Genomic DNA, 25793 nt, shown 5'->3' on the forward strand with positions numbered 1-25793 from the left:
ATTGCCACGGAGGTGAATGCAGCTAACCACTGTAGTTAGTGTCCCGACAGCGCAGGCACGTTCATCTGCTCGTATGCATGTGATGGAGACCGTGTCTGCCACTGCTGTGGCGTACACCTTGGCCTAGGCTTTGCTGTGTATCGACACTTTGCAATTCCAGCCAAGCTGCTTTCGGGGGCGCCTCCGTGGCCGTGATCGTCTAGTGGTTAGGACATTGCGTTGTGGCCGCAATAACCCAGGTTCGAATCCTGGTCACGGCAATTTTGAAAGTTTTTCCTTGCTGCCGTTGCATTGACGATAGTGGCACGAAGTACTCGAAATCACAGTGCTTTCTTGGTTTTTCACTCGTGTTCCCGCAGGCCGCAGTTTGTACTTGAGCTCACATATGTTTTGTTACATGGAGCATTCCTAGCTCCGCCTGACAGTACAGCTACGATACTTTAGTGGTTACGGAAAGCCCAGGTTCGAAAACCTGGTCACGGCACGAAAACGTCTCTTGATGCTGTCTCCTTAACTACGACAGCTACAGACAAGTGGCGTCGCTACCATATGGCGGGCACGGCATTTTCTTGTTGTGGGTGGCCTAAAGAGACGCTTCCAGTGGAGAGCAGTGAAAATACATGGCACGGCGATTGCAAGATACTTCCATTTCGAAGTGATCTTTGTAGTACAAAGGGAACGTTTTGCCGCCGCTCTTGCAAGGGGTAACGTGCCGAGCGGTCTAAGGCGCTGGTTTTAGGCACCAGTCTCTTCGGAGGCGTGGGTTCGAATCCCACCGTTGCCAATTTTGGCGTCTCATTTTTGTGCCGTTGCTGTGTGTTCTCGTGGAGTAGGACGCAGCTCATGTGACGCGCGTGTTGCGTAGGTAGCGTGGCCGAGCGGTCTCAGGCGCTGGTTTCAGGCACAAGTCTCTTCGGAGGCGTGGGTTCGAATCCCACTGCTGCCAAAACGTGTAATGTTTCCTGCATCGAAGTCACATGCACTCATTGCCCGCAAAGGAAACAGCACAACAAGGCGTGAGCGTCTGCTTCGTGAATTGTCGTAGAACAAGTACGTGGTGCAACGGCAGGATTTGTAGGCGCCTTTTGCTCTCATCACTGCTGGCGTTCGTCTCCACGATATGCGTCCAGAGCATGCCGTTCTATAGCGTGCGAGAGTGGATTTTTTTACAGTTGTCGTCAGTTAATCGTGGGTGGTTGCTGCGTTCGCTGGAGGAGCACTGGCGTTGTAATCCGGTGTAGTCTAGTGGCTAGGATACCTGGCTCTCACCCAGGAGGCCCGGGTTCGATTCCCGGTACCGGAAATGCGCGTTTTTGTTGCTCCTCATATGCGACTTGTCTCGACTTTGCTCGACTGACGCTACGCTGACGCGTGCAGAAAGCCACGTTAAGTATGATTCGAGGCAACACCCGACGGCGAGAGAGATGCTGCGTCTGTCCACTTGTTATCGAGTCACATGTCTGTAGTCAAGAGGCTTGGAGGACTGCAAGACATTGCCACGGAGGTGAATGCAGCTAACCACTGTAGTTAGTGTCCCGACAGCGCAGGCACGTTCATCTGCTCGTATGCATGTGATGGAGACCGTGTCCTGCCACTGCTGTGGCGTACACCTTGGCCTAGGCTTTGCTGTGTATCGACACTTGCATTCCAGCCAGCTGCTTTCGGGGGGCGCCTCCGTGGCCGTGATCGTCTAGTGGTTAGGACATTGCGTTGTGGCCGCAAATAACCCAGGTTCGAATCCTGGTCACGGCAATTTTGAAAGTTTTTCCTTGCTGCCGTTGCTTTGACGATAGTTGCACGAGTACTCGAAATCACAGTGCTTTCTTGGTTTTTCACTCGTGTTCCGCAGGCCGCAGTTTGTACTTGAGCTCACATATGTTTGTTACATGGAGCATTCTAGCTCCGCCTGACAGGTACAGCTACGATACTTTAGTGGTTACGGAAAGCCCAGGTTCGAAACCTGGTCACGGCACGAAAACGTCTCTTGATGCTGTCTCCTTAACTACGACAGCTACAGACAAGTGGCGTCGCTACCATATGGCGGGCACGGCATTTTCTTGTTGTGGGTGGCCTAAAGAGACGCTTCCAGTGGGAGAGCAGTGAAAATACATGGCACGGCGATTGCCAAGATACTTCCATTTCGAAGTGATCTTTGTAGTACAAAGGGAACGTTTTGCCGCCGCTCTTGCAAGGGTAACGTGGCCGAGCGGTCTAAAGGCGCTGGTTTTAGGCACCAGTCTCTTCGGAGGCGTGGGTTCGAATCCCACCGTTGCCAATTTTTGGCGTCTCATTTTTGTGCCGTTGCTGTGTGTTCTCGTGGAGTAGGACGCAGCTCATGTGACGCGCGTGTTGCGTAGGTAGCGTGGCCGAGCGGTCTCAGGCGCTGGTTTCAGGCACAAGTCTCTTCGGAGGCGTGGGTTCGAATCCCACTGCTGCCAAACGTGTAATGTTTCCTGCATCGAAGTCACATGCACTCATTGCCCGCAAAGGAAACAGCACAACAAGGCGTGAGCGTCTGCTTCGTGAATTGTCGTAGAACAGTACGTGGTGCAACGGCAGGATTTGTAGGCGCCTTTTGCTCTCATCACTGCTGGCGTTCGTCTCCACGATATGCGTCCAGAGCATGCCGTTCTATAGCGTGCCGAGAGTGGATTTTTTTACAGTTGTCGTCAGTTAATCGTGGGTGGTTGCTGCGTTCGCTGAGGAGCACTGGCGTTGTAATCCGGTGTAGTCTAGTGGCTAGGATACCTGGCTCTCACCCAGGAGGCCCGGCGGCCCGGGTTCGATTCCCGGTACCGGAAATGCGCGTTTTTGTTGCTCCTCTTATGCGACTTGTCTCGACTTTGCTCGACTGACGCTTACGCTGACGCGTGCAGAAAGCCACGTTAAGTATGATTCGGAGGCAACACCCGACGGCGAGAGAGATGCTGCGTCTGTCCACTTGTTATCGAGTCACATGTCTGTAGTCAAGAGGCTTGGAGGACTGCAAGACATTGCCACGGAGGTGAATGCAGCTAACCACTGTAGTTAGTGTCCCGACAGCGCAGGCACGTTCATCTGCTCGTATGCATGTGATGGAGAACCGTGGTCTGCCACTGCTGTGGCGTACACCTTGGCCTAGGCTTTGCTGTGTATCGACACTTGCATTCCAGCCAGCTGCTTTCGGGGGCGCCTCCGTGGCCGTGATCGTCTAGTGGTTAGGACATTGCGTTGTGGCCGCAATAACCCAGGTTCGAATCCTGGTCACGGCAATTTTGAAAGTTTTTCCTTGCTGCCGTTGCATTGACGATAGTGCACGAGTACTCGAAATCACAGTGCTTTCTTGGTTTTTCACTCGTGTTCCGCAGGCCGCAGTTTTGTACTTGAGCTCACATATGTTTGTTACATGGAGCATTCTAGCTCCGCCTGACAGGTACAGCTACGATACTTTAGTGGTTACGGAAAGCCCAGGTTCGAAACCTGGTCACGGCACGAAAACGTCTCTTGATGCTGTCTCCTTAACTACGGACAGCTACAGACAAGTGGCCGTCCGCTACCATATGGGCGGGCACGGCATTTTCTTGTTGTGGGTGGCCTAAAGAGACGCTTCCAGTGGGAGAGCAGTGAAAATACATGGCAACGGCGATTGCCAAGATACTTCCATTTCGAAGTGATCTTTGTAGTACAAAGGGGAACGTTTTGCCGCCGCTCTTGCAAGGGTAACGTGGCCGAGCGGTCTAAGGCGCTGGTTTTAGGCACCAGTCTCTTCGGAGGCGTGGGTTCGAATCCCACCATTGCCAATTTTGGCGTCTCATTTTTGTGCCGTTGCTGTGTGTTCTCGTGGAGTAGGACGCAGCTCATGTGACGCGCGTGTTGCGTAGGTAGCGTGGCCGAGCGGTCTCAGGCGCTGGTTTCAGGCACAAGTCTCTTCGGAGGCGTGGGTTCGAATCCCACTGCTGCCAAAACGTGTAATGTTTCCTGCATCGAAGTCACATGCCACTCATTGCCCGCAAAGGAAACAGCACAACAAGGCGTGAGCGTCTGCTTCGTGAATTGTCGTAGAACAGTACGTGGTGCAACGGCAGGATTTGTAGGCGCCTTTTGCTCTCATCACTGCTGGCGTTCGTCTCCACGATATGCGTCCAGAGCATGCCGTTCTATAGCGTGCGAGAGTGGATTTTTTACAGTTGTCGTCAGTTAATCGTGGGTGGTTGCCTGCGTTCGCTGGAGGAGCACTGGCGTTGGTAATCCGGTGTAGTCTAGTGGCTAGGATACCTGGCTCTCACACCAGGAGGCCCCGGGTTCGATTCCCGGTACCGGAAATGCGCGTTTTTGTTGCTCCTCTTATGCGACTTGTCTCGACTTTGCTCGACTGACGCTACGCTGACGCGTGCAGAAAGCCACGTTAAGTATGATTCGAGGCAACACCCGACGGCGAGAGAGATGCTGCGTCTGTCCACTTGTTATCGAGTCACATGTCTGTAGTCAAGAGGCTTGGAGGACTGCAAGACATTGCCACGGAGGTGAATGCAGCTAACCACTGTAGTTAGTGTCCCGACAGCGCAGGCACGTTCATCTGCTCGTATGCATGTGATGGAGACCGTGTCTGCCACTGCTGTGGCGTACACCTTGGCCTAGGCTTTGCTGTGTATCGACACTTGCATTCCAGCCAGCTGCTTTCGGGGGGCGCCTCCGTGGCCGTGATCGTCTAGTGGTTAGGACATTGCGTTGTGGCCGCAATAACCCAGGTTCGAATCCTGGTCACGGCAATTTTGAAAGTTTTTCCTTGCTGCCGTTGCATTGACGATAGTGCACGAGTACTCGAAATCACAGTGCTTTCTTGGTTTTTCACTCGTGTTCCGCAGGCCGCAGTTTGTACTTGAGCTCACATATGTTTGTTACATGGAGCATTCCTAGCTCCGCCTGACAGGTACAGCTACGATACTTTAGTGGTTACGGAAAGCCCAGGTTCGAAACCTGGTCACGGCACGAAAACGTCTCTTGATGCTGTCTCCTTAACTACGACAGCTACAGACAAGTGGCGTCCGCTACCATATGGCGGGCACGGCATTTTCTTGTTGTGGGTGGCCTAAAGAGACGCTTCCAGTGGGAGAGCAGTGAAAATACATGGCACGGCGATTGCCAAGATACTTCCATTTTCGAAGTGATCTTTGTAGTACAAACTGAACGTTTTGCCGCCGCTCTTGCAAGGGTAACGTGGCCGAGCGGTCTAAGGCGCTGGTTTTAGGCACCAGTCTCTTCGGAGGCGTGGGTTCGAATCCCCACCGTTGCCAATTTTGGCGTCTCATTTTTGTGCCGTTGCTGTGTGTTCTCGTGGAGTAGGACGCAGCTCATGTGACGCGCGTGTTGCGTAGGTAGCGTGGCCGAGCGGTCTCAGGCGGCTGGTTTCAGGCACAAGTCTCTTCGGAGGCGTGGGTTCGAATCCCACTGCTGCCAAACGTGTAATGTTTCCTGCATCGAAGTCACATGCACTCATTGCCCGCAAAGGAAACAGCACAACAAGGCGTGAGCGTCTGCTTCGTGAATTGTCGTAGAACAGTACGTGGTGCAACGGCAGGATTTGTAGGCGCCTTTTGCTCTCATCACTGCTGGCGTTCGTCTCCACGATATGCGTCCAGAGCATGCCGTTCTATAGCGTGCGAGAGTGGATTTTTTACAGTTGTCGTCAGTTAATCGTGGGTGGTTGCTGCGTTCGCTGGAGGAGCACTGGCGTTGTAATCCGGTGTAGTCTAGTGCTAGGATACCTGGCTCTCCACCCAGGAGGCCCGGGGTGTGTCGATTCCCGGTACCCGGAAATGCGCGTTTTTTGTTGCTCCTCTTATGCGACTTGTCTCGACTTTGCTCGACTGACGCTACGCTGACGCGTGCAGAAAGCCACGTTAAGTATGATTCGAGGCAACACCCGACGGCGAGAGAGATGCTGCGTCTGTCCACTTGTTATCGAGTCACATGTCTGTAGTCAAGAGGCTTGGAGGACTGCAAGACATTGCCACGGAGGTGAATGCAGCTAACCACTGTAGTTAGTGTCCCGACAGCGCAGGCACGTTCATCTGCTCGTATGCATGTGATGGAGACCGTGTCTGCCACTGCTGTGGCGTACACCTTGGCCTAGGCTTTGCTGTGTATCGACACTTGCATTCCAGCCAGCTGCTTTCGGGGGCGCCTCCGTGGCCGTGATCGTCTAGTGGTTAGGACATTGCGTTGTGGCCGCAATAACCCAGGTTCGAATCCTGGTCACGGCAATTTTGAAAGTTTTTCCTTGCTGCCGTTGCATTGACGATAGTGCACGAGTACTCGAAATCACAGTGCTTTCTTGGTTTTTCACTCGTGTTCCGCAGGCCGCAGTTTGTACTTGAGCTCACATATGTTTGTTACATGGAGCATTCTAGCTCCGCCTGACAGGTACAGCTACGATACTTTAGTGGTTACGGAAAGCCCAGGTTCGAAACCTGGTCACGGCACGAAAACGTCTCTTGATGCTGTCTCCTTAACTACGACAGCTACAGACAAGTGGCGTCGCTACCATATGGCGGGCACGGCATTTTCTTGTTGTGGGTGGCCTAAAGAGACGCTTCCAGTGGGAGAGCAGTGAAAATACATGGCACGGCGATTGCCAAGATACTTCCATTTCGAAGTGATCTTTGTAGTACAAAGGGAACGTTTTGCCGCCGCTCTTGCAAGGGTAACGTGGCCGAGCGGTCTAAGGCGCTGGTTTTAGGCACCAGTCTCTTCGGAGGCGTGGGTTCGAATCCCACCGTTGCCAATTTTGGCGTCTCATTTTTGTGCCGTTGCTGTGTGTTCTCGTGGAGTAGGACGCAGCTCATGTGACGCGCGTGTTGCGTAGGTAGCGTGGCCGAGCGGTCTCAGGCGCTGGTTTCAGGCACAAGTCTCTTCGGAGGCGTGGGTTCGAATCCCACTGCTGCCAAACGTGTAATGTTTCCTGCATCGAAGTCACATGCACTCATTGCCCGCAAAGGAAACAGCACAACAAGGCGTGAGCGTCTGCTTCGTGAATTGTCGTAGAACAGTACGTGGTGCAACGGCAGGATTTGTAGGCGCCTTTTGCTCTCATCACTGCTGGCGTTCGTCTCCACGATATGCGTCCAGAGCATGCCGTTCTATAGCGTGCGAGAGTGGATTTTTTACAGTTGTCGTCAGTTAATCGTGGGTGGTTGCTGCGTTCGCTGGAGGAGCACTGGCGTTGTAATCCGGTGTAGTCTAGTGGCTAGGATACCTGGCTCTCACCCAGGAGGCCCGGGTTCGATTCCCGGTACCGGAAATGCGCGTTTTTGTTGCTCCTCTTATGCGACTTGTCTCGACTTTGCTCGACTGACGCTACGCTGACGCGTGCAGAAAGCCACGTTAAGTATGATTCGAGGCAACACCCGACGGCGAGAGAGATGCTGCGTCTGTCCACTTGTTATCGAGTCACATGTCTGTAGTCAAGAGGCTTGGAGGACTGCAAGACATTGCCACGGAGGTGAATGCAGCTAACCACTGTAGTTAGTGTCCCGACAGCGCAGGCACGTTCATCTGCTCGTATGCATGTGATGGAGACCGTGTCTGCCACTGCTGTGGCGTACACCTTGGCCTAGGCTTTGCTGTGTATCGACACTTGCATTCCAGCCAGCTGCTTTCGGGGGCGCCTCCGTGGCCGTGATCGTCTAGTGGTTAGGACATTGCGTTGTGGCCGCAATAACCCAGGTTCGAATCCTGGTCACGGCAATTTTGAAAGTTTTTCCTTGCTGCCGTTGCATTGACGATAGTGCACGAGTACTCGAAATCACAGTGCTTTCTTGGTTTTTCACTCGTGTTCCGCAGGCCGCAGTTTGTACTTGAGCTCACATATGTTTGTTACATGGAGCATTCTAGCTCCGCCTGACAGGTACAGCTACGATACTTTAGTGGTTACGGAAAGCCCAGGTTCGAAACCTGGTCACGGCACGAAAACGTCTCTTGATGCTGTCTCCTTAACTACGACAGCTACAGACAAGTGGCGTCGCTACCATATGGCGGGCACGGCATTTTCTTGTTGTGGGTGGCCTAAAGAGACGCTTCCAGTGGGAGAGCAGTGAAAATACATGGCACGGCGATTGCCAAGATACTTCCATTTCGAAGTGATCTTTGTAGTACAAACGGAACGTTTTGCCGCCGCTCTTGCAAGGGTAACGTGGCCGAGCGGTCTAAGGCGCTGGTTTTAGGCACCAGTCTCTTCGGAGGCGTGGGTTCGAATCCCACCGTTGCCAATTTTGGCGTCTCATTTTTGTGCCGTTGCTGTGTGTTCTCGTGGAGTAGGACGCAGCTCATGTGACGCGCGTGTTGCGTAGGTAGCGTGGCCGAGCGGTCTCAGGCGCTGGTTTCAGGCACAAGTCTCTTCGGAGGCGTGGGTTCGAATCCCACTGCTGCCAAACGTGTAATGTTTCCTGCATCGAAGTCACATGCACTCATTGCCCGCAAAGGAAACAGCACAACAAGGCGTGAGCGTCTGCTTCGTGAATTGTCGTAGAACAGTACGTGGTGCAACGGCAGGATTTGTAGGCGCCTTTTGCTCTCATCACTGCTGGCGTTCGTCTCCACGATATGCGTCCAGAGCATGCCGTTCTATAGCGTGCGAGAGTGGATTTTTTACAGTTGTCGTCAGTTAATCGTGGGTGGTTGCTGCGTTCGCTGGAGGAGCACTGGCGTTGTAATCCGGTGTAGTCTAGTGGCTAGGATACCTGGCTCTCACCCAGGAGGCCCGGGTTCGATTCCCGGTACCGGAAATGCGCGTTTTTGTTGCTCCTCTTATGCGACTTGTCTCGACTTTGCTCGACTGACGCTACGCTGACGCGTGCAGAAAGCCACGTTAAGTATGATTCGAGGCAACACCCGACGGCGAGAGAGATGCTGCGTCTGTCCACTTGTTATCGAGTCACATGTCTGTAGTCAAGAGGCTTGGAGGACTGCAAGACATTGCCACGGAGGTGAATGCAGCTAACCACTGTAGTTAGTGTCCCGACAGCGCAGGCACGTTCATCTGCTCGTATGCATGTGATGGAGACCGTGTCTGCCACTGCTGTGGCGTACACCTTGGCCTAGGCTTTGCTGTGTATCGACACTTGCATTCCAGCCAGCTGCTTTCGGGGGCGCCTCCGTGGCCGTGATCGTCTAGTGGTTAGGACATTGCGTTGTGGCCGCAATAACCCAGGTTCGAATCCTGGTCACGGCAATTTTGAAAGTTTTTCCTTGCTGCCGTTGCATTGACGATAGTGCACGAGTACTCGAAATCACAGTGCTTTCTTGGTTTTTCACTCGTGTTCCGCAGGCCGCAGTTTGTACTTGAGCTCACATATGTTTGTTACATGGAGCATTCTAGCTCCGCCTGACAGGTACAGCTACGATACTTTAGTGGTTACGGAAAGCCCAGGTTCGAAACCTGGTCACGGCACGAAAACGTCTCTTGATGCTGTCTCCTTAACTACGACAGCTACAGACAAGTGGCGTCGCTACCATATGGCGGGCACGGCATTTTCTTGTTGTGGGTGGCCTAAAGAGACGCTTCCAGTGGGAGAGCAGTGAAAATACATGGCACGGCGATTGCCAAGATACTTCCATTTCGAAGTGATCTTTGTAGTACAAAGGGAACGTTTTGCCGCCGCTCTTGCAAGGGTAACGTGGCCGAGCGGTCTAAGGCGCTGGTTTTAGGCACCAGTCTCTTCGGAGGCGTGGGTTCGAATCCCACCGTTGCCAATTTTGGCGTCTCATTTTTGTGCCGTTGCTGTGTGTTCTCGTGGAGTAGGACGCAGCTCATGTGACGCGCGTGTTGCGTAGGTAGCGTGGCCGAGCGGTCTCAGGCGCTGGTTTCAGGCACAAGTCTCTTCGGAGGCGTGGGTTCGAATCCCACTGCTGCCAAACGTGTAATGTTTCCTGCATCGAAGTCACATGCACTCATTGCCCGCAAAGGAAACAGCACAACAAGGCGTGAGCGTCTGCTTCGTGAATTGTCGTAGAACAGTACGTGGTGCAACGGCAGGATTTGTAGGCGCCTTTTGCTCTCATCACTGCTGGCGTTCGTCTCCACGATATGCGTCCAGAGCATGCCGTTCTATAGCGTGCGAGAGTGGATTTTTTACAGTTGTCGTCAGTTAATCGTGGGTGGTTGCTGCGTTCGCTGGAGGAGCACTGGCGTTGTAATCCGGTGTAGTCTAGTGGCTAGGATACCTGGCTCTCACCCAGGAGGCCCGGGTTCGATTCCCGGTACCGGAAATGCGCGTTTTTGTTGCTCCTCTTATGCGACTTGTCTCGACTTTGCTCGACTGACGCTACGCTGACGCGTGCAGAAAGCCACGTTAAGTATGATTCGAGGCAACACCCGACGGCGAGAGAGATGCTGCGTCTGTCCACTTGTTATCGAGTCACATGTCTGTAGTCAAGAGGCTTGGAGGACTGCAAGACATTGCCACGGAGGTGAATGCAGCTAACCACTGTAGTTAGTGTCCCGACAGCGCAGGCACGTTCATCTGCTCGTATGCATGTGATGGAGACCGTGTCTGCCACTGCTGTGGCGTACACCTTGGCCTAGGCTTTGCTGTGTATCGACACTTGCATTCCAGCCAGCTGCTTTCGGGGGCGCCTCCGTGGCCGTGATCGTCTAGTGGTTAGGACATTGCGTTGTGGCCGCAATAACCCAGGTTCGAATCCTGGTCACGGCAATTTTGAAAGTTTTTCCTTGCTGCCGTTGCATTGACGATAGTGCACGAGTACTCGAAATCACAGTGCTTTCTTGGTTTTTCACTCGTGTTCCGCAGGCCGCAGTTTGTACTTGAGCTCACATATGTTTGTTACATGGAGCATTCTAGCTCCGCCTGACAGGTACAGCTACGATACTTTAGTGGTTACGGAAAGCCCAGGTTCGAAACCTGGTCACGGCACGAAAACGTCTCTTGATGCTGTCTCCTTAACTACGACAGCTACAGACAAGTGGCGTCGCTACCATATGGCGGGCACGGCATTTTCTTGTTGTGGGTGGCCTAAAGAGACGCTTCCAGTGGGAGAGCAGTGAAAATACATGGCACGGCGATTGCCAAGATACTTCCATTTCGAAGTGATCTTTGTAGTACAAACGGAACGTTTTGCCGCCGCTCTTGCAAGGGTAACGTGGCCGAGCGGTCTAAGGCGCTGGTTTTAGGCACCAGTCTCTTCGGAGGCGTGGGTTCGAATCCCACCGTTGCCAATTTTGGCGTCTCATTTTTGTGCCGTTGCTGTGTGTTCTCGTGGAGTAGGACGCAGCTCATGTGACGCGCGTGTTGCGTAGGTAGCGTGGCCGAGCGGTCTCAGGCGCTGGTTTCAGGCACAAGTCTCTTCGGAGGCGTGGGTTCGAATCCCACTGCTGCCAAACGTGTAATGTTTCCTGCATCGAAGTCACATGCACTCATTGCCCGCAAAGGAAACAGCACAACAAGGCGTGAGCGTCTGCTTCGTGAATTGTCGTAGAACAGTACGTGGTGCAACGGCAGGATTTGTAGGCGCCTTTTGCTCTCATCACTGCTGGCGTTCGTCTCCACGATATGCGTCCAGAGCATGCCGTTCTATAGCGTGCGAGAGTGGATTTTTTACAGTTGTCGTCAGTTAATCGTGGGTGGTTGCTGCGTTCGCTGGAGGAGCACTGGCGTTGTAATCCGGTGTAGTCTAGTGGCTAGGATACCTGGCTCTCACCCAGGAGGCCCGGGTTCGATTCCCGGTACCGGAAATGCGCGTTTTTGTTGCTCCTCTTATGCGACTTGTCTCGACTTTGCTCGACTGACGCTACGCTGACGCGTGCAGAAAGCCACGTTAAGTATGATTCGAGGCAACACCCGACGGCGAGAGAGATGCTGCGTCTGTCCACTTGTTATCGAGTCACATGTCTGTAGTCAAGAGGCTTGGAGGACTGCAAGACATTGCCACGGAGGTGAATGCAGCTAACCACTGTAGTTAGTGTCCCGACAGCGCAGGCACGTTCATCTGCTCGTATGCATGTGATGGAGACCGTGTCTGCCACTGCTGTGGCGTACACCTTGGCCTAGGCTTTGCTGTGTATCGACACTTGCATTCCAGCCAGCTGCTTTCGGGGGCGCCTCCGTGGCCGTGATCGTCTAGTGGTTAGGACATTGCGTTGTGGCCGCAATAACCCAGGTTCGAATCCTGGTCACGGCAATTTTGAAAGTTTTTCCTTGCTGCCGTTGCATTGACGATAGTGCACGAGTACTCGAAATCACAGTGCTTTCTTGGTTTTTCACTCGTGTTCCGCAGGCCGCAGTTTGTACTTGAGCTCACATATGTTTGTTACATGGAGCATTCTAGCTCCGCCTGACAGGTACAGCTACGATACTTTAGTGGTTACGGAAAGCCCAGGTTCGAAACCTGGTCACGGCACGAAAACGTCTCTTGATGCTGTCTCCTTAACTACGACAGCTACAGACAAGTGGCGTCGCTACCATATGGCGGGCACGGCATTTTCTTGTTGTGGGTGGCCTAAAGAGACGCTTCCAGTGGGAGAGCAGTGAAAATACATGGCACGGCGATTGCCAAGATACTTCCATTTCGAAGTGATCTTTGTAGTACAAAGGGAACGTTTTGCCGCCGCTCTTGCAAGGGTAACGTGGCCGAGCGGTCTAAGGCGCTGGTTTTAGGCACCAGTCTCTTCGGAGGCGTGGGTTCGAATCCCACCGTTGCCAATTTTGGCGTCTCATTTTTGTGCCGTTGCTGTGTGTTCTCGTGGAGTAGGACGCAGCTCATGTGACGCGCGTGTTGCGTAGGTAGCGTGGCCGAGCGGTCTCAGGCGCTGGTTTCAGGCACAAGTCTCTTCGGAGGCGTGGGTTCGAATCCCACTGCTGCCAAACGTGTAATGTTTCCTGCATCGAAGTCACATGCACTCATTGCCCGCAAAGGAAACAGCACAACAAGGCGTGAGCGTCTGCTTCGTGAATTGTCGTAGAACAGTACGTGGTGCAACGGCAGGATTTGTAGGCGCCTTTTGCTCTCATCACTGCTGGCGTTCGTCTCCACGATATGCGTCCAGAGCATGCCGTTCTATAGCGTGCGAGAGTGGATTTTTTACAGTTGTCGTCAGTTAATCGTGGGTGGTTGCTGCGTTCGCTGGAGGAGCACTGGCGTTGTAATCCGGTGTAGTCTAGTGGCTAGGATACCTGGCTCTCACCCAGGAGGCCCGGGTTCGATTCCCGGTACCGGAAATGCGCGTTTTTGTTGCTCCTCTTATGCGACTTGTCTCGACTTTGCTCGACTGACGCTACGCTGACGCGTGCAGAAAGCCACGTTAAGTATGATTCGAGGCAACACCCGACGGCGAGAGAGATGCTGCGTCTGTCCACTTGTTATCGAGTCACATGTCTGTAGTCAAGAGGCTTGGAGGACTGCAAGACATTGCCACGGAGGTGAATGCAGCTAACCACTGTAGTTAGTGTCCCGACAGCGCAGGCACGTTCATCTGCTCGTATGCATGTGATGGAGACCGTGTCTGCCACTGCTGTGGCGTACACCTTGGCCTAGGCTTTGCTGTGTATCGACACTTGCATTCCAGCCAGCTGCTTTCGGGGGCGCCTCCGTGGCCGTGATCGTCTAGTGGTTAGGACATTGCGTTGTGGCCGCAATAACCCAGGTTCGAATCCTGGTCACGGCAATTTTGAAAGTTTTTCCTTGCTGCCGTTGCATTGACGATAGTGCACGAGTACTCGAAATCACAGTGCTTTCTTGGTTTTTCACTCGTGTTCCGCAGGCCGCAGTTTGTACTTGAGCTCACATATGTTTGTTACATGGAGCATTCTAGCTCCGCCTGACAGGTACAGCTACGATACTTTAGTGGTTACGGAAAGCCCAGGTTCGAAACCTGGTCACGGCACGAAAACGTCTCTTGATGCTGTCTCCTTAACTACGACAGCTACAGACAAGTGGCGTCGCTACCATATGGCGGGCACGGCATTTTCTTGTTGTGGGTGGCCTAAAGAGACGCTTCCAGTGGGAGAGCAGTGAAAATACATGGCACGGCGATTGCCAAGATACTTCCATTTCGAAGTGATCTTTGTAGTACAAAGGGAACGTTTTGCCGCCGCTCTTGCAAGGGTAACGTGGCCGAGCGGTCTAAGGCGCTGGTTTTAGGCACCAGTCTCTTCGGAGGCGTGGGTTCGAATCCCACCATTGCCAATTTTGGCGTCTCATTTTTGTGCCGTTGCTGTGTGTTCTCGTGGAGTAGGACGCAGCTCATGTGACGCGCGTGTTGCGTAGGTAGCGTGGCCGAGCGGTCTCAGGCGCTGGTTTCAGGCACAAGTCTCTTCGGAGGCGTGGGTTCGAATCCCACTGCTGCCAAACGTGTAATGTTTCCTGCATCGAAGTCACATGCACTCATTGCCCGCAAAGGAAACAGCACAACAAGGCGTGAGCGTCTGCTTCGTGAATTGTCGTAGAACAGTACGTGGTGCAACGGCAGGATTTGTAGGCGCCTTTTGCTCTCATCACTGCTGGCGTTCGTCTCCACGATATGCGTCCAGAGCATGCCGTTCTATAGCGTGCGAGAGTGGATTTTTTACAGTTGTCGTCAGTTAATCGTGGGTGGTTGCTGCGTTCGCTGGAGGAGCACTGGCGTTGTAATCCGGTGTAGTCTAGTGGCTAGGATACCTGGCTCTCACCCAGGAGGCCCGGGTTCGATTCCCGGTACCGGAAATGCGCGTTTTTGTTGCTCCTCTTATGCGACTTGTCTCGACTTTGCTCGACTGACGCTACGCTGACGCGTGCAGAAAGCCACGTTAAGTATGATTCGAGGCAACACCCGACGGCGAGAGAGATGCTGCGTCTGTCCACTTGTTATCGAGTCACATGTCTGTAGTCAAGAGGCTTGGAGGACTGCAAGACATTGCCACGGAGGTGAATGCAGCTAACCACTGTAGTTAGTGTCCCGACAGCGCAGGCACGTTCATCTGCTCGTATGCATGTGATGGAGACCGTGTCTGCCACTGCTGTGGCGTACACCTTGGCCTAGGCTTTGCTGTGTATCGACACTTGCATTCCAGCCAGCTGCTTTCGGGGGCGCCTCCGTGGCCGTGATCGTCTAGTGGTTAGGACATTGCGTTGTGGCCGCAATAACCCAGGTTCGAATCCTGGTCACGGCAATTTTGAAAGTTTTTCCTTGCTGCCGTTGCATTGACGATAGTGCACGAGTACTCGAAATCACAGTGCTTTCTTGGTTTTTCACTCGTGTTCCGCAGGCCGCAGTTTGTACTTGAGCTCACATATGTTTGTTACATGGAGCATTCTAGCTCCGCCTGACAGGTACAGCTACGATACTTTAGTGGTTACGGAAAGCCCAGGTTCGAAACCTGGTCACGGCACGAAAACGTCTCTTGATGCTGTCTCCTTAACTACGACAGCTACAGACAAGTGGCGTCGCTACCATATGGCGGGCACGGCATTTTCTTGTTGTGGGTGGCCTAAAGAGACGCTTCCAGTGGGAGAGCAGTGAAAATACATGGCACGGCGATTGCCAAGATACTTCCATTTCGAAGTGATCTTTGTAGTACAAAGGGAACGTTTTGCCGCCGCTCTTGCAAGGGTAACGTGGCCGAGCGGTCTAAGGCGCTGGTTTTAGGCACCAGTCTCTTCGGAGGCGTGGGTTCGAATCCCACCATTGCCAATTTTGGCGTCTCATTTTTGTGCCGTTGCTGTGTGTTCTCGTGGAGTAGGACGCAGCTCATGTGACGCGCGTGTTGCGTAGGTAGCGTGGCCGAGCGGTCTCAGGCGCTGGTTTCAGGCACAAGTCTCTTCGGAGGCGTGGGTTCGAATCCCACTGCTGCCAAACGTGTAATGTTTCCTGCATCGAAGTCACATGCACTCATTGCCCGCAAAGGAAACAGCACAACAAGGCGTGAGCGTCTGCTTCGTGAATTGTCGTAGAACAGTACGTGGTGCAACGGCAGGATTTGTAGGCGCCTTTTGCTCTCATCACTGCTGGCGTTCGTCTCCACGATATGCGTCCAGAGCATGCCGTTCTATAGCGTGCGAGAGTGGATTTTTTACAGTTGTCGTCAGTTAATCGTGGGTGGTTGCTGCGTTCGCTGGAGGAGCACTGGTGTTGTAATCCGGTGTAGTCTAGTGGCTAGGATACCTGGCTCTCACCCAGGAGGCCCGGGTTCGATTCCCGGTACCGGAAATGCGCGTTTTTGTTGCTCCTCTTATGCGACTTGTCTCGACTTTGCTCGACTGACGCTACGCTGACGCGTGCAGAAAGCCACGTTAAGTATGATTCGAGGCAACACCCGACGGCGAGAGAGATGCTGCGTCTGTCCACTTGTTATCGAGTCACATGTCTGTAGTCAAGAGGCTTGGAGGACTGCAAGACATTGCCACGGAGGTGAATGCAGCTAACCACTGTAGTTAGTGTCCCGACAGCGCAGGCACGTTCATCTGCTCGTATGCATGTGATGGAGACCGTGTCTGCCACTGCTGTGGCGTACACCTTGGCCTAGGCTTTGCTGTGTATCGACACTTGCATTCCAGCCAGCTGCTTTCGGGGGCGCCTCCGTGGCCGTGATCGTCTAGTGGTTAGGACATTGCGTTGTGGCCGCAATAACCCAGGTTCGAATCCTGGTCACGGCAATTTTGAAAGTTTTTCCTTGCTGCCGTTGCATTGACGATAGTGCACGAGTACTCGAAATCACAGTGCTTTCTTGGTTTTTCACTCGTGTTCCGCAGGCCGCAGTTTGTACTTGAGCTCACATATGTTTGTTACATGGAGCATTCTAGCTCCGCCTGACAGGTACAGCTACGATACTTTAGTGGTTACGGAAAGCCCAGGTTCGAAACCTGGTCACGGCACGAAAACGTCTCTTGATGCTGTCTCCTTAACTACGACAGCTACAGACAAGTGGCGTCGCTACCATATGGCGGGCACGGCATTTTCTTGTTGTGGGTGGCCTAAAGAGACGCTTCCAGTGGGAGAGCAGTGAAAATACATGGCACGGCGATTGCCAAGATACTTCCATTTCGAAGTGATCTTTGTAGTACAAAGGGAACGTTTTGCCGCCGCTCTTGCAAGGGTAACGTGGCCGAGCGGTCTAAGGCGCTGGTTTTAGGCACCAGTCTCTTCGGAGGCGTGGGTTCGAATCCCACCATTGCCAATTTTGGCGTCTCATTTTTGTGCCGTTGCTGTGTGTTCTCGTGGAGTAGGACGCAGCTCATGTGACGCGCGTGTTGCGTAGGTAGCGTGGCCGAGCGGTCTCAGGCGCTGGTTTCAGGCACAAGTCTCTTCGGAGGCGTGGGTTCGAATCCCACTGCTGCCAAACGTGTAATGTTTCCTGCATCGAAGTCACATGCACTCATTGCCCGCAAAGGAAACAGCACAACAAGGCGTGAGCGTCTGCTTCGTGAATTGTCGTAGAACAGTACGTGGTGCAACGGCAGGATTTGTAGGCGCCTTTTGCTCTCATCACTGCTGGCGTTCGTCTCCACGATATGCGTCCAGAGCATGCCGTTCTATAGCGTGCGAGAGTGGATTTTTTACAGTTGTCGTCAGTTAATCGTGGGTGGTTGCTGCGTTCGCTGGAGGAGCACTGGCGTTGTAATCCGGTGTAGTCTAGTGGCTAGGATACCTGGCTCTCACCCAGGAGGCCCGGGTTCGATTCCCGGTACCGGAAATGCGCGTTTTTGTTGCTCCTCTTATGCGACTTGTCTCGACTTTGCTCGACTGACGCTACGCTGACGCGTGCAGAAAGCCACGTTAAGTATGATTCGAGGCAACACCCGACGGCGAGAGAGATGCTGCGTCTGTCCACTTGTTATCGAGTCACATGTCTGTAGTCAAGAGGCTTGGAGGACTGCAAGACATTGCCACGGAGGTGAATGCAGCTAACCACTGTAGTTAGTGTCCCGACAGCGCAGGCACGTTCATCTGCTCGTATGCATGTGATGGAGACCGTGTCTGCCACTGCTGTGGCGTACACCTTGGCCTAGGCTTTGCTGTGTATCGACACTTGCATTCCAGCCAGCTGCTTTCGGGGGCGCCTCCGTGGCCGTGATCGTCTAGTGGTTAGGACATTGCGTTGTGGCCGCAATAACCCAGGTTCGAATCCTGGTCACGGCAATTTTGAAAGTTTTTCCTTGCTGCCATTGCATTGACGATAGTGCAGGAGTACTCGAAATCACAGTGCTTTCTTGGTTTTTCACTCGTGTTCCGCAGGCCGCAGTTTGTACTTGAGCTCACATATGTTTGTTACATGGAGCATTCTAGCTCCGCCTGACAGGTACAGCTACGATACTTTAGTGGTTACGGAAAGCCCAGGTTCGAAACCTGGTCACGGCACGAAAACGTCTCTTGATGCTGTCTCCTTAACTACGACAGCTACAGACAAGTGGCGTCGCTACCATATGGCGGGCACGGCATTTTCTTGTTGTGGGTGGCCTAAAGAGACGCTTCCAGTGGGAGAGCAGTGAAAATACATGGCACGGCGATTGCCAAGATACTTCCATTTCGAAGTGATCTTTGTAGTACAAAGGGAACGTTTTGCCGCCGCTCTTGCAAGGGTAACGTGGCCGAGCGGTCTAAGGCGCTGGTTTTAGGCACCAGTCTCTTCGGAGGCGTGGGTTCGAATCCCACCATTGCCAATTTTGGCGTCTCATTTTTGTGCCGTTGCTGTGTGTTCTCGTGGAGTAGGACGCAGCTCATGTGACGCGCGTGTTGCGTAGGTAGCGTGGCCGAGCGGTCTCAGGCGCTGGTTTCAGGCACAAGTCTCTTCGGAGGCGTGGGTTCGAATCCCACTGCTGCCAAACGTGTAATGTTTCCTGCATCGAAGTCACATGCACTCATTGCCCGCAAAGGAAACAGCACAACAAGGCGTGAGCGTCTGCTTCGTGAATTGTCGTAGAACAGTACGTGGTGCAACGGCAGGATTTGTAGGCGCCTTTTGCTCTCATCACTGCTGGCGTTCGTCTCCACGATATGCGTCCAGAGCATGCCGTTCTATAGCGTGCGAGAGTGGATTTTTTACAGTTGTCGTCAGTTAATCGTGGGTGGTTGCTGCGTTCGCTGGAGGAGCACTGGCGTTGTAATCCGGTGTAGTCTAGTGGCTAGGATACCTGGCTCTCACCCAGGAGGCCCGGGTTCGATTCCCGGTACCGGAAATGCGCGTTTTTGTTGCTCCTCTTATGCGACTTGTCTCGACTTTGCTCGACTGACGCTACGCTGACGCGTGCAGAAAGCCACGTTAAGTATGATTCGAGGCAACACCCGACGGCGAGAGAGATGCTGCGTCTGTCCACTTGTTATCGAGTCACATGTCTGTAGTCAAGAGGCTTGGAGGACTGCAAGACATTGCCACGGAGGTGAATGCAGCTAACCACTGTAGTTAGTGTCCCGACAGCGCAGGCACGTTCATCTGCTCGTATGCATGTGATGGAGACCGTGTCTGCCACTGCTGTGGCGTACACCTTGGCCTAGGCTTTGCTGTGTATCGACACTTGCATTCCAGCCAGCTGCTTTCGGGGGCGCCTCCGTGGCCGTGATCGTCTAGTGGTTAGGACATTGCGTTGTGGCCGCAATAACCCAGGTTCGAATCCTGGTCACGGCAATTTTGAAAGTTTTTCCTTGCTGCCGTTGCATTGACGATAGTGCACGAGTACTCGAAATCACAGTGCTTTCTTGGTTTTTCACTCGTGTTCCGCAGGCCGCAGTTTGTACTTGAGCTCACATATGTTTGTTACATGGAGCATTCTAGCTCCGCCTGACAGGTACAGCTACGATACTTTAGTGGTTACGGAAAGCCCAGGTTCGAAACCTGGTCACGGCACGAAAACGTCTCTTGATGCTGTCTCCTTAACTACGACAGCTACAGACAAGTGGCGTCGCTACCATATGGCGGGCACGGCATTTTCTTGTTGTGGGTGGCCTAAAGAGACGCTTCCAGTGGGAGAGCAGTGAAAATACATGGCACGGCGATTGCCAAGATACTTCCATTTCGAAGTGATCTTTGTAGTACAAAGGGAACGTTTTGCCGCCGCTCTTGCAAGGGTAACGTGGCCGAGCGGTCTAAGGCGCTGGTTTTAGGCACCAGTCTCTTCGGAGGCGTGGGTTCGAATCCCACAGTTGCCAATTTTGGCGTCTCATTTTTGTGCCGTTGCTGTGTGTTCTCGTGGAGTAGGACGCAGCTCATGTGACGCGCGTGTTGCGTAGGTAGCGTGGCCGAGCGGTCTCAGGCGCTGGTTTCAGGCACAAGTCTCTTCGGAGGCGTGGGTTCGAATCCCACTGCTGCCAAACGTGTAATGTTTCCTGCATCGAAGTCACATGCACTCATTGCCCGCAAAGGAAACAGCACAACAAGGCGTGAGCGTCTGCTTCGTGAATTGTCGTAGAACAGTACGTGGTGCAACGGCAGGATTTGTAGGCGCCTTTTGCTCTCATCACTGCTGGCGTTCGTCTCCACGATATGCGTCCAGAGCATGCCGTTCTATAGCGTGCGAGAGTGGATTTTTTACAGTTGTCGTCAGTTAATCGTGGGTGGTTGCTGCGTTCGCTGGAGGAGCACTGGCGTTGTAATCCGGTGTAGTCTAGTGGCTAGGATACCTGGCTCTCACCCAGGAGGCCCGGGTTCGATTCCCGGTACCGGAAATGCGCGTTTTTGTTGCTCCTCTTATGCGACTTGTCTCGACTTTGCTCGACTGACGCTACGCTGACGCGTGCAGAAAGCCACGTTAAGTATGATTCGAGGCAACACCCGACGGCGAGAGAGATGCTGCGTCTGTCCACTTGTTATCGAGTCACATGTCTGTAGTCAAGAGGCTTGGAGGACTGCAAGACATTGCCACGGAGGTGAATGCAGCTAACCACTGTAGTTAGTGTCCCGACAGCGCAGGCACGTTCATCTGCTCGTATGCATGTGATGGAGACCGTGTCTGCCACTGCTGTGGCGTACACCTTGGCCTAGGCTTTGCTGTGTATCGACACTTGCATTCCAGCCAGCTGCTTTCGGGGGCGCCTCCGTGGCCGTGATCGTCTAGTGGTTAGGACATTGCGTTGTGGCCGCAATAACCCAGGTTCGAATCCTGGTCACGGCAATTTTGAAAGTTTTTCCTTGCTGCCGTTGCATTGACGATAGTGCACGAGTACTCGAAATCACAGTGCTTTCTTGGTTTTTCACTCGTGTTCCGCAGGCCGCAGTTTGTACTTGAGCTCACATATGTTTGTTACATGGAGCATTCTAGCTCCGCCTGACAGGTACAGCTACGATACTTTAGTGGTTACGGAAAGCCCAGGTTCGAAACCTGGTCACGGCACGAAAACGTCTCTTGATGCTGTCTCCTTAACTACGACAGCTACAGACAAGTGGCGTCGCTACCATATGGCGGGCACGGCATTTTCTTGTTGTGGGTGGCCTAAAGAGACGCTTCCAGTGGGAGAGCAGTGAAAATACATGGCACGGCGATTGCCAAGATACTTCCATTTCGAAGTGATCTTTGTAGTACAAAGGGAACGTTTTGCCGCCGCTCTTGCAAGGGTAACGTGGCCGAGCGGTCTAAGGCGCTGGTTTTAGGCACCAGTCTCTTCGGAGGCGTGGGTTCGAATCCCACAGTTGCCAATTTTGGCGTCTCATTTTTGTGCCGTTGCTGTGTGTTCTCGTGGAGTAGGACGCAGCTCATGTGACGCGCGTGTTGCGTAGGTAGCGTGGCCGAGCGGTCTCAGGCGCTGGTTTCAGGCACAAGTCTCTTCGGAGGCGTGGGTTCGAATCCCACTGCTGCCAAACGTGTAATGTTTCCTGCATCGAAGTCACATGCACTCATTGCCCGCAAAGGAAACAGCACAACAAGGCGTGAGCGTCTGCTTCGTGAATTGTCGTAGAACAGTACGTGGTGCAACGGCAGGATTTGTAGGCGCCTTTTGCTCTCATCACTGCTGGCGTTCGTCTCCACGATATGCGTCCAGAGCATGCCGTTCTATAGCGTGCGAGAGTGGATTTTTTACAGTTGTCGTCAGTTAATCGTGGGTGGTTGCTGCGTTCGCTGGAGGAGCACTGGCGTTGTAATCCGGTGTAGTCTAGTGGCTAGGATACCTGGCTCTCACCCAGGAGGCCCGGGTTCGATTCCCGGTACCGGAAATGCGCGTTTTTGTTGCTCCTCTTATGCGACTTGTCTCGACTTTGCTCGACTGACGCTACGCTGACGCGTGCAGAAAGCCACGTTAAGTATGATTCGAGGCAACACCCGACGGCGAGAGAGATGCTGCGTCTGTCCACTTGTTATCGAGTCACATGTCTGTAGTCAAGAGGCTTGGAGGACTGCAAGACATTGCCACGGAGGTGAATGCAGCTAACCACTGTAGTTAGTGTCCCGACAGCGCAGGCACGTTCATCTGCTCGTATGCATGTGATGGAGACCGTGTCTGCCACTGCTGTGGCGTACACCTTGGCCTAGGCTTTGCTGTGTATCGACACTTGCATTCCAGCCAGCTGCTTTCGGGGGCGCCTCCGTGGCCGTGATCGTCTAGTGGTTAGGACATTGCGTTGTGGCCGCAATAACCCAGGTTCGAATCCTGGTCACGGCAATTTTGAAAGTTTTTCCTTGCTGCCGTTGCATTGACGATAGTGCACGAGTACTCGAAATCACAGTGCTTTCTTGGTTTTTCACTCGTGTTCCGCAGGCCGCAGTTTGTACTTGAGCTCACATATGTTTGTTACATGGAGCATTCTAGCTCCGCCTGACAGGTACAGCTACGATACTTTAGTGGTTACGGAAAGCCCAGGTTCGAAACCTGGTCACGGCACGAAAACGTCTCTTGATGCTGTCTCCTTAACTACGACAGCTACAGACAAGTGGCGTCGCTACCATATGGCGGGCACGGCATTTTCTTGTTGTGGGTGGCCTAAAGAGACGCTTCCAGTGGGAGAGCAGTGAAAATACATGGCACGGCGATTGCCAAGATACTTCCATTTCGAAGTGATCTTTGTAGTACAAAGGGAACGTTTTGCCGCCGCTCTTGCAAGGGTAACGTGGCCGAGCGGTCTAAGGCGCTGGTTTTAGGCACCAGTCTCTTCGGAGGCGTGGGTTCGAATCCCACCATTGCCAATTTTGGCGTCTCATTTTTGTGCCGTTGCTGTGTGTTCTCGTGGAGTAGGACGCAGCTCATGTGACGCGCGTGTTGCGTAGGTAGCGTGGCCGAGCGGTCTCAGGCGCTGGTTTCAGGCACAAGTCTCTTCGGAGGCGTGGGTTCGAATCCCACTGCTGCCAAACGTGTAATGTTTCCTGCATCGAAGTCACATGCACTCATTGCCCGCAAAGGAAACAGCACAACAAGGCGTGAGCGTCTGCTTCGTGAATTGTCGTAGAACAGTACGTGGTGCAACGGCAGGATTTGTAGGCGCCTTTTGCTCTCATCACTGCTGGCGTTCGTCTCCACGATATGCGTCCAGAGCATGCCGTTCTATAGCGTGCGAGAGTGGATTTTTTACAGTTGTCGTCAGTTAATCGTGGGTGGTTGCTGCGTTCGCTGGAGGAGCACTGGCGTTGTAATCCGGTGTAGTCTAGTGGCTAGGATACCTGGCTCTCACCCAGGAGGCCCGGGTTCGATTCCCGGTACCGGAAATGCGCGTTTTTGTTGCTCCTCTTATGCGACTTGTCTCGACTTTGCTCGACTGACGCTACGCTGACGCGTGCAGAAAGCCACGTTAAGTATGATTCGAGGCAACACCCGACGGCGAGAGAGATGCTGCGTCTGTCCACTTGTTATCGAGTCACATGTCTGTAGTCAAGAGGCTTGGAGGACTGCAAGACATTGCCACGGAGGTGAATGCAGCTAACCACTGTAGTTAGTGTCCCGACAGCGCAGGCACGTTCATCTGCTCGTATGCATGTGATGGAGACCGTGTCTGCCACTGCTGTGGCGTACACCTTGGCCTAGGCTTTGCTGTGTATCGACACTTGCATTCCAGCCAGCTGCTTTCGGGGGCGCCTCCGTGGCCGTGATCGTCTAGTGGTTAGGACATTGCGTTGTGGCCGCAATAACCCAGGTTCGAATCCTGGTCACGGCAATTTTGAAAGTTTTTCCTTGCTGCCGTTGCATTGACGATAGTGCACGAGTACTCGAAATCACAGTGCTTTCTTGGTTTTTCACTCGTGTTCCGCAGGCCGCAGTTTGTACTTGAGCTCACATATGTTTGTTACATGGAGCATTCTAGCTCCGCCTGACAGGTACAGCTACGATACTTTAGTGGTTACGGAAAGCCCAGGTTCGAAACCTGGTCACGGCACGAAAACGTCTCTTGATGCTGTCTCCTTAACTACGACAGCTACAGACAAGTGGCGTCGCTACCATATGGCGGGCACGGCATTTTCTTGTTGTGGGTGGCCTAAAGAGACGCTTCCAGTGGGAGAGCAGTGAAAATACATGGCACGGCGATTGCCAAGATACTTCCATTTCGAAGTGATCTTTGTAGTACAAAGGGAACGTTTTGCCGCCGCTCTTGCAAGGGTAACGTGGCCGAGCGGTCTAAGGCGCTGGTTTTAGGCACCAGTCTCTTCGGAGGCGTGGGTTCGAATCCCACAGTTGCCAATTTTGGCGTCTCATTTTTGTGCCGTTGCTGTGTGTTCTCGTGGAGTAGGACGCAGCTCATGTGACGCGCGTGTTGCGTAGGTAGCGTGGCCGAGCGGTCTCAGGCGCTGGTTTCAGGCACAAGTCTCTTCGGAGGCGTGGGTTCGAATCCCACTGCTGCCAAACGTGTAATGTTTCCTGCATCGAAGTCACATGCACTCATTGCCCGCAAAGGAAACAGCACAACAAGGCGTGAGCGTCTGCTTCGTGAATTGTCGTAGAACAGTACGTGGTGCAACGGCAGGATTTGTAGGCGCCTTTTGCTCTCATCACTGCTGGCGTTCGTCTCCACGATATGCGTCCAGAGCATGCCGTTCTATAGCGTGCGAGAGTGGATTTTTTACAGTTGTCGTCAGTTAATCGTGGGTGGTTGCTGCGTTCGCTGGAGGAGCACTGGCGTTGTAATCCGGTGTAGTCTAGTGGCTAGGATACCTGGCTCTCACCCAGGAGGCCCGGGTTCGATTCCCGGTACCGGAAATGCGCGTTTTTGTTGCTCCTCTTATGCGACTTGTCTCGACTTTGCTCGACTGACGCTACGCTGACGCGTGCAGAAAGCCACGTTAAGTATGATTCGAGGCAACACCCGACGGCGAGAGAGATGCTGCGTCTGTCCACTTGTTATCGAGTCACATGTCTGTAGTCAAGAGGCTTGGAGGACTGCAAGACATTGCCACGGAGGTGAATGCAGCTAACCACTGTAGTTAGTGTCCCGACAGCGCAGGCACGTTCATCTGCTCGTATGCATGTGATGGAGACCGTGTCTGCCACTGCTGTGGCGTACACCTTGGCCTAGGCTTTGCTGTGTATCGACACTTGCATTCCAGCCAGCTGCTTTCGGGGGCGCCTCCGTGGCCGTGATCGTCTAGTGGTTAGGACATTGCGTTGTGGCCGCAATAACCCAGGTTCGAATCCTGGTCACGGCAATTTTGAAAGTTTTTCCTTGCTGCCGTTGCATTGACGATAGTGCACGAGTACTCGAAATCACAGTGCTTTCTTGGTTTTTCACTCGTGTTCCGCAGGCCGCAGTTTGTACTTGAGCTCACATATGTTTGTTACATGGAGCATTCTAGCTCCGCCTGACAGGTACAGCTACGATACTTTAGTGGTTACGGAAAGCCCAGGTTCGAAACCTGGTCACGGCACGAAAACGTCTCTTGATGCTGTCTCCTTAACTACGACAGCTACAGACAAGTGG

General features: G+C 53.3%; 51 non-coding genes across 51 annotated transcripts; all 51 read left to right on the forward strand.

Moving 5' to 3' along the window:
* Positions 1 to 188: 188 nt before the first annotated feature.
* Positions 189 to 260, forward strand: Trnah-gug (transfer RNA histidin (anticodon GUG)). The gene has a single exon. It is a non-coding gene; the product is annotated as a tRNA-His (tRNA).
* Positions 261 to 703: 443 nt separating this feature from the next.
* On the forward strand, positions 704 to 784 carry Trnal-uag (transfer RNA leucine (anticodon UAG)). Its single transcript has one exon. It is a non-coding gene; the product is annotated as a tRNA-Leu (tRNA).
* A 447-nt stretch (positions 785 to 1231) lies between these two features.
* Trnae-cuc (transfer RNA glutamic acid (anticodon CUC)) lies at positions 1232 to 1303 on the forward strand. Its single transcript has one exon. It is a non-coding gene; the product is annotated as a tRNA-Glu (tRNA).
* Positions 1304 to 1679: 376 nt separating this feature from the next.
* Trnah-gug (transfer RNA histidin (anticodon GUG)) lies at positions 1680 to 1752 on the forward strand. Its single transcript has one exon. It is a non-coding gene; the product is annotated as a tRNA-His (tRNA).
* Positions 1753 to 2192: 440 nt separating this feature from the next.
* Trnal-uag (transfer RNA leucine (anticodon UAG)) lies at positions 2193 to 2275 on the forward strand. Its single transcript has one exon. It is a non-coding gene; the product is annotated as a tRNA-Leu (tRNA).
* A 446-nt stretch (positions 2276 to 2721) lies between these two features.
* On the forward strand, positions 2722 to 2801 carry Trnae-cuc (transfer RNA glutamic acid (anticodon CUC)). Its single transcript has one exon. It is a non-coding gene; the product is annotated as a tRNA-Glu (tRNA).
* A 378-nt stretch (positions 2802 to 3179) lies between these two features.
* Positions 3180 to 3251, forward strand: Trnah-gug (transfer RNA histidin (anticodon GUG)). Its single transcript has one exon. It is a non-coding gene; the product is annotated as a tRNA-His (tRNA).
* Positions 3252 to 3697: 446 nt separating this feature from the next.
* Trnal-uag (transfer RNA leucine (anticodon UAG)) lies at positions 3698 to 3779 on the forward strand. The gene has a single exon. It is a non-coding gene; the product is annotated as a tRNA-Leu (tRNA).
* Positions 3780 to 4227: 448 nt separating this feature from the next.
* Trnae-cuc (transfer RNA glutamic acid (anticodon CUC)) lies at positions 4228 to 4301 on the forward strand. Its single transcript has one exon. It is a non-coding gene; the product is annotated as a tRNA-Glu (tRNA).
* A 375-nt stretch (positions 4302 to 4676) lies between these two features.
* Positions 4677 to 4748, forward strand: Trnah-gug (transfer RNA histidin (anticodon GUG)). The gene has a single exon. It is a non-coding gene; the product is annotated as a tRNA-His (tRNA).
* Positions 4749 to 5190: 442 nt separating this feature from the next.
* Trnal-uag (transfer RNA leucine (anticodon UAG)) lies at positions 5191 to 5273 on the forward strand. Its single transcript has one exon. It is a non-coding gene; the product is annotated as a tRNA-Leu (tRNA).
* An 897-nt stretch (positions 5274 to 6170) lies between these two features.
* Positions 6171 to 6242, forward strand: Trnah-gug (transfer RNA histidin (anticodon GUG)). The gene has a single exon. It is a non-coding gene; the product is annotated as a tRNA-His (tRNA).
* Positions 6243 to 6681: 439 nt separating this feature from the next.
* Positions 6682 to 6763, forward strand: Trnal-uag (transfer RNA leucine (anticodon UAG)). Its single transcript has one exon. It is a non-coding gene; the product is annotated as a tRNA-Leu (tRNA).
* Positions 6764 to 7207: 444 nt separating this feature from the next.
* Positions 7208 to 7279, forward strand: Trnae-cuc (transfer RNA glutamic acid (anticodon CUC)). Its single transcript has one exon. It is a non-coding gene; the product is annotated as a tRNA-Glu (tRNA).
* Positions 7280 to 7653: 374 nt separating this feature from the next.
* Trnah-gug (transfer RNA histidin (anticodon GUG)) lies at positions 7654 to 7725 on the forward strand. Its single transcript has one exon. It is a non-coding gene; the product is annotated as a tRNA-His (tRNA).
* Positions 7726 to 8164: 439 nt separating this feature from the next.
* Positions 8165 to 8246, forward strand: Trnal-uag (transfer RNA leucine (anticodon UAG)). Its single transcript has one exon. It is a non-coding gene; the product is annotated as a tRNA-Leu (tRNA).
* A 444-nt stretch (positions 8247 to 8690) lies between these two features.
* Positions 8691 to 8762, forward strand: Trnae-cuc (transfer RNA glutamic acid (anticodon CUC)). Its single transcript has one exon. It is a non-coding gene; the product is annotated as a tRNA-Glu (tRNA).
* Positions 8763 to 9136: 374 nt separating this feature from the next.
* On the forward strand, positions 9137 to 9208 carry Trnah-gug (transfer RNA histidin (anticodon GUG)). Its single transcript has one exon. It is a non-coding gene; the product is annotated as a tRNA-His (tRNA).
* Positions 9209 to 9647: 439 nt separating this feature from the next.
* Trnal-uag (transfer RNA leucine (anticodon UAG)) lies at positions 9648 to 9729 on the forward strand. Its single transcript has one exon. It is a non-coding gene; the product is annotated as a tRNA-Leu (tRNA).
* A 444-nt stretch (positions 9730 to 10173) lies between these two features.
* Positions 10174 to 10245, forward strand: Trnae-cuc (transfer RNA glutamic acid (anticodon CUC)). The gene has a single exon. It is a non-coding gene; the product is annotated as a tRNA-Glu (tRNA).
* Positions 10246 to 10619: 374 nt separating this feature from the next.
* On the forward strand, positions 10620 to 10691 carry Trnah-gug (transfer RNA histidin (anticodon GUG)). The gene has a single exon. It is a non-coding gene; the product is annotated as a tRNA-His (tRNA).
* A 439-nt stretch (positions 10692 to 11130) lies between these two features.
* On the forward strand, positions 11131 to 11212 carry Trnal-uag (transfer RNA leucine (anticodon UAG)). Its single transcript has one exon. It is a non-coding gene; the product is annotated as a tRNA-Leu (tRNA).
* A 444-nt stretch (positions 11213 to 11656) lies between these two features.
* Positions 11657 to 11728, forward strand: Trnae-cuc (transfer RNA glutamic acid (anticodon CUC)). The gene has a single exon. It is a non-coding gene; the product is annotated as a tRNA-Glu (tRNA).
* Positions 11729 to 12102: 374 nt separating this feature from the next.
* Trnah-gug (transfer RNA histidin (anticodon GUG)) lies at positions 12103 to 12174 on the forward strand. The gene has a single exon. It is a non-coding gene; the product is annotated as a tRNA-His (tRNA).
* Positions 12175 to 12613: 439 nt separating this feature from the next.
* On the forward strand, positions 12614 to 12695 carry Trnal-uag (transfer RNA leucine (anticodon UAG)). Its single transcript has one exon. It is a non-coding gene; the product is annotated as a tRNA-Leu (tRNA).
* Positions 12696 to 13139: 444 nt separating this feature from the next.
* On the forward strand, positions 13140 to 13211 carry Trnae-cuc (transfer RNA glutamic acid (anticodon CUC)). The gene has a single exon. It is a non-coding gene; the product is annotated as a tRNA-Glu (tRNA).
* Positions 13212 to 13585: 374 nt separating this feature from the next.
* Positions 13586 to 13657, forward strand: Trnah-gug (transfer RNA histidin (anticodon GUG)). Its single transcript has one exon. It is a non-coding gene; the product is annotated as a tRNA-His (tRNA).
* Positions 13658 to 14096: 439 nt separating this feature from the next.
* Positions 14097 to 14178, forward strand: Trnal-uag (transfer RNA leucine (anticodon UAG)). The gene has a single exon. It is a non-coding gene; the product is annotated as a tRNA-Leu (tRNA).
* Positions 14179 to 14622: 444 nt separating this feature from the next.
* On the forward strand, positions 14623 to 14694 carry Trnae-cuc (transfer RNA glutamic acid (anticodon CUC)). Its single transcript has one exon. It is a non-coding gene; the product is annotated as a tRNA-Glu (tRNA).
* A 374-nt stretch (positions 14695 to 15068) lies between these two features.
* Positions 15069 to 15140, forward strand: Trnah-gug (transfer RNA histidin (anticodon GUG)). The gene has a single exon. It is a non-coding gene; the product is annotated as a tRNA-His (tRNA).
* A 439-nt stretch (positions 15141 to 15579) lies between these two features.
* Trnal-uag (transfer RNA leucine (anticodon UAG)) lies at positions 15580 to 15661 on the forward strand. Its single transcript has one exon. It is a non-coding gene; the product is annotated as a tRNA-Leu (tRNA).
* Positions 15662 to 16105: 444 nt separating this feature from the next.
* Positions 16106 to 16177, forward strand: Trnae-cuc (transfer RNA glutamic acid (anticodon CUC)). Its single transcript has one exon. It is a non-coding gene; the product is annotated as a tRNA-Glu (tRNA).
* A 374-nt stretch (positions 16178 to 16551) lies between these two features.
* Trnah-gug (transfer RNA histidin (anticodon GUG)) lies at positions 16552 to 16623 on the forward strand. The gene has a single exon. It is a non-coding gene; the product is annotated as a tRNA-His (tRNA).
* Positions 16624 to 17062: 439 nt separating this feature from the next.
* On the forward strand, positions 17063 to 17144 carry Trnal-uag (transfer RNA leucine (anticodon UAG)). Its single transcript has one exon. It is a non-coding gene; the product is annotated as a tRNA-Leu (tRNA).
* A 444-nt stretch (positions 17145 to 17588) lies between these two features.
* Positions 17589 to 17660, forward strand: Trnae-cuc (transfer RNA glutamic acid (anticodon CUC)). Its single transcript has one exon. It is a non-coding gene; the product is annotated as a tRNA-Glu (tRNA).
* A 374-nt stretch (positions 17661 to 18034) lies between these two features.
* On the forward strand, positions 18035 to 18106 carry Trnah-gug (transfer RNA histidin (anticodon GUG)). The gene has a single exon. It is a non-coding gene; the product is annotated as a tRNA-His (tRNA).
* A 439-nt stretch (positions 18107 to 18545) lies between these two features.
* On the forward strand, positions 18546 to 18627 carry Trnal-uag (transfer RNA leucine (anticodon UAG)). Its single transcript has one exon. It is a non-coding gene; the product is annotated as a tRNA-Leu (tRNA).
* A 444-nt stretch (positions 18628 to 19071) lies between these two features.
* On the forward strand, positions 19072 to 19143 carry Trnae-cuc (transfer RNA glutamic acid (anticodon CUC)). The gene has a single exon. It is a non-coding gene; the product is annotated as a tRNA-Glu (tRNA).
* A 374-nt stretch (positions 19144 to 19517) lies between these two features.
* On the forward strand, positions 19518 to 19589 carry Trnah-gug (transfer RNA histidin (anticodon GUG)). The gene has a single exon. It is a non-coding gene; the product is annotated as a tRNA-His (tRNA).
* Positions 19590 to 20028: 439 nt separating this feature from the next.
* On the forward strand, positions 20029 to 20110 carry Trnal-uag (transfer RNA leucine (anticodon UAG)). The gene has a single exon. It is a non-coding gene; the product is annotated as a tRNA-Leu (tRNA).
* A 444-nt stretch (positions 20111 to 20554) lies between these two features.
* Trnae-cuc (transfer RNA glutamic acid (anticodon CUC)) lies at positions 20555 to 20626 on the forward strand. The gene has a single exon. It is a non-coding gene; the product is annotated as a tRNA-Glu (tRNA).
* A 374-nt stretch (positions 20627 to 21000) lies between these two features.
* Positions 21001 to 21072, forward strand: Trnah-gug (transfer RNA histidin (anticodon GUG)). Its single transcript has one exon. It is a non-coding gene; the product is annotated as a tRNA-His (tRNA).
* Positions 21073 to 21511: 439 nt separating this feature from the next.
* On the forward strand, positions 21512 to 21593 carry Trnal-uag (transfer RNA leucine (anticodon UAG)). The gene has a single exon. It is a non-coding gene; the product is annotated as a tRNA-Leu (tRNA).
* A 444-nt stretch (positions 21594 to 22037) lies between these two features.
* Positions 22038 to 22109, forward strand: Trnae-cuc (transfer RNA glutamic acid (anticodon CUC)). Its single transcript has one exon. It is a non-coding gene; the product is annotated as a tRNA-Glu (tRNA).
* Positions 22110 to 22483: 374 nt separating this feature from the next.
* On the forward strand, positions 22484 to 22555 carry Trnah-gug (transfer RNA histidin (anticodon GUG)). The gene has a single exon. It is a non-coding gene; the product is annotated as a tRNA-His (tRNA).
* A 439-nt stretch (positions 22556 to 22994) lies between these two features.
* Positions 22995 to 23076, forward strand: Trnal-uag (transfer RNA leucine (anticodon UAG)). Its single transcript has one exon. It is a non-coding gene; the product is annotated as a tRNA-Leu (tRNA).
* Positions 23077 to 23520: 444 nt separating this feature from the next.
* Trnae-cuc (transfer RNA glutamic acid (anticodon CUC)) lies at positions 23521 to 23592 on the forward strand. The gene has a single exon. It is a non-coding gene; the product is annotated as a tRNA-Glu (tRNA).
* Positions 23593 to 23966: 374 nt separating this feature from the next.
* Trnah-gug (transfer RNA histidin (anticodon GUG)) lies at positions 23967 to 24038 on the forward strand. The gene has a single exon. It is a non-coding gene; the product is annotated as a tRNA-His (tRNA).
* Positions 24039 to 24477: 439 nt separating this feature from the next.
* Trnal-uag (transfer RNA leucine (anticodon UAG)) lies at positions 24478 to 24559 on the forward strand. Its single transcript has one exon. It is a non-coding gene; the product is annotated as a tRNA-Leu (tRNA).
* A 444-nt stretch (positions 24560 to 25003) lies between these two features.
* Trnae-cuc (transfer RNA glutamic acid (anticodon CUC)) lies at positions 25004 to 25075 on the forward strand. The gene has a single exon. It is a non-coding gene; the product is annotated as a tRNA-Glu (tRNA).
* Positions 25076 to 25449: 374 nt separating this feature from the next.
* Positions 25450 to 25521, forward strand: Trnah-gug (transfer RNA histidin (anticodon GUG)). Its single transcript has one exon. It is a non-coding gene; the product is annotated as a tRNA-His (tRNA).
* Positions 25522 to 25793: the final 272 nt, after the last annotated feature.

The sequence above is a fragment of the Schistocerca cancellata genome, unplaced genomic scaffold, assembly GCF_023864275.1.
Source record: "Schistocerca cancellata isolate TAMUIC-IGC-003103 unplaced genomic scaffold, iqSchCanc2.1 HiC_scaffold_620, whole genome shotgun sequence".
NCBI lineage: Eukaryota > Metazoa > Arthropoda > Insecta > Orthoptera > Acrididae > Schistocerca > Schistocerca cancellata.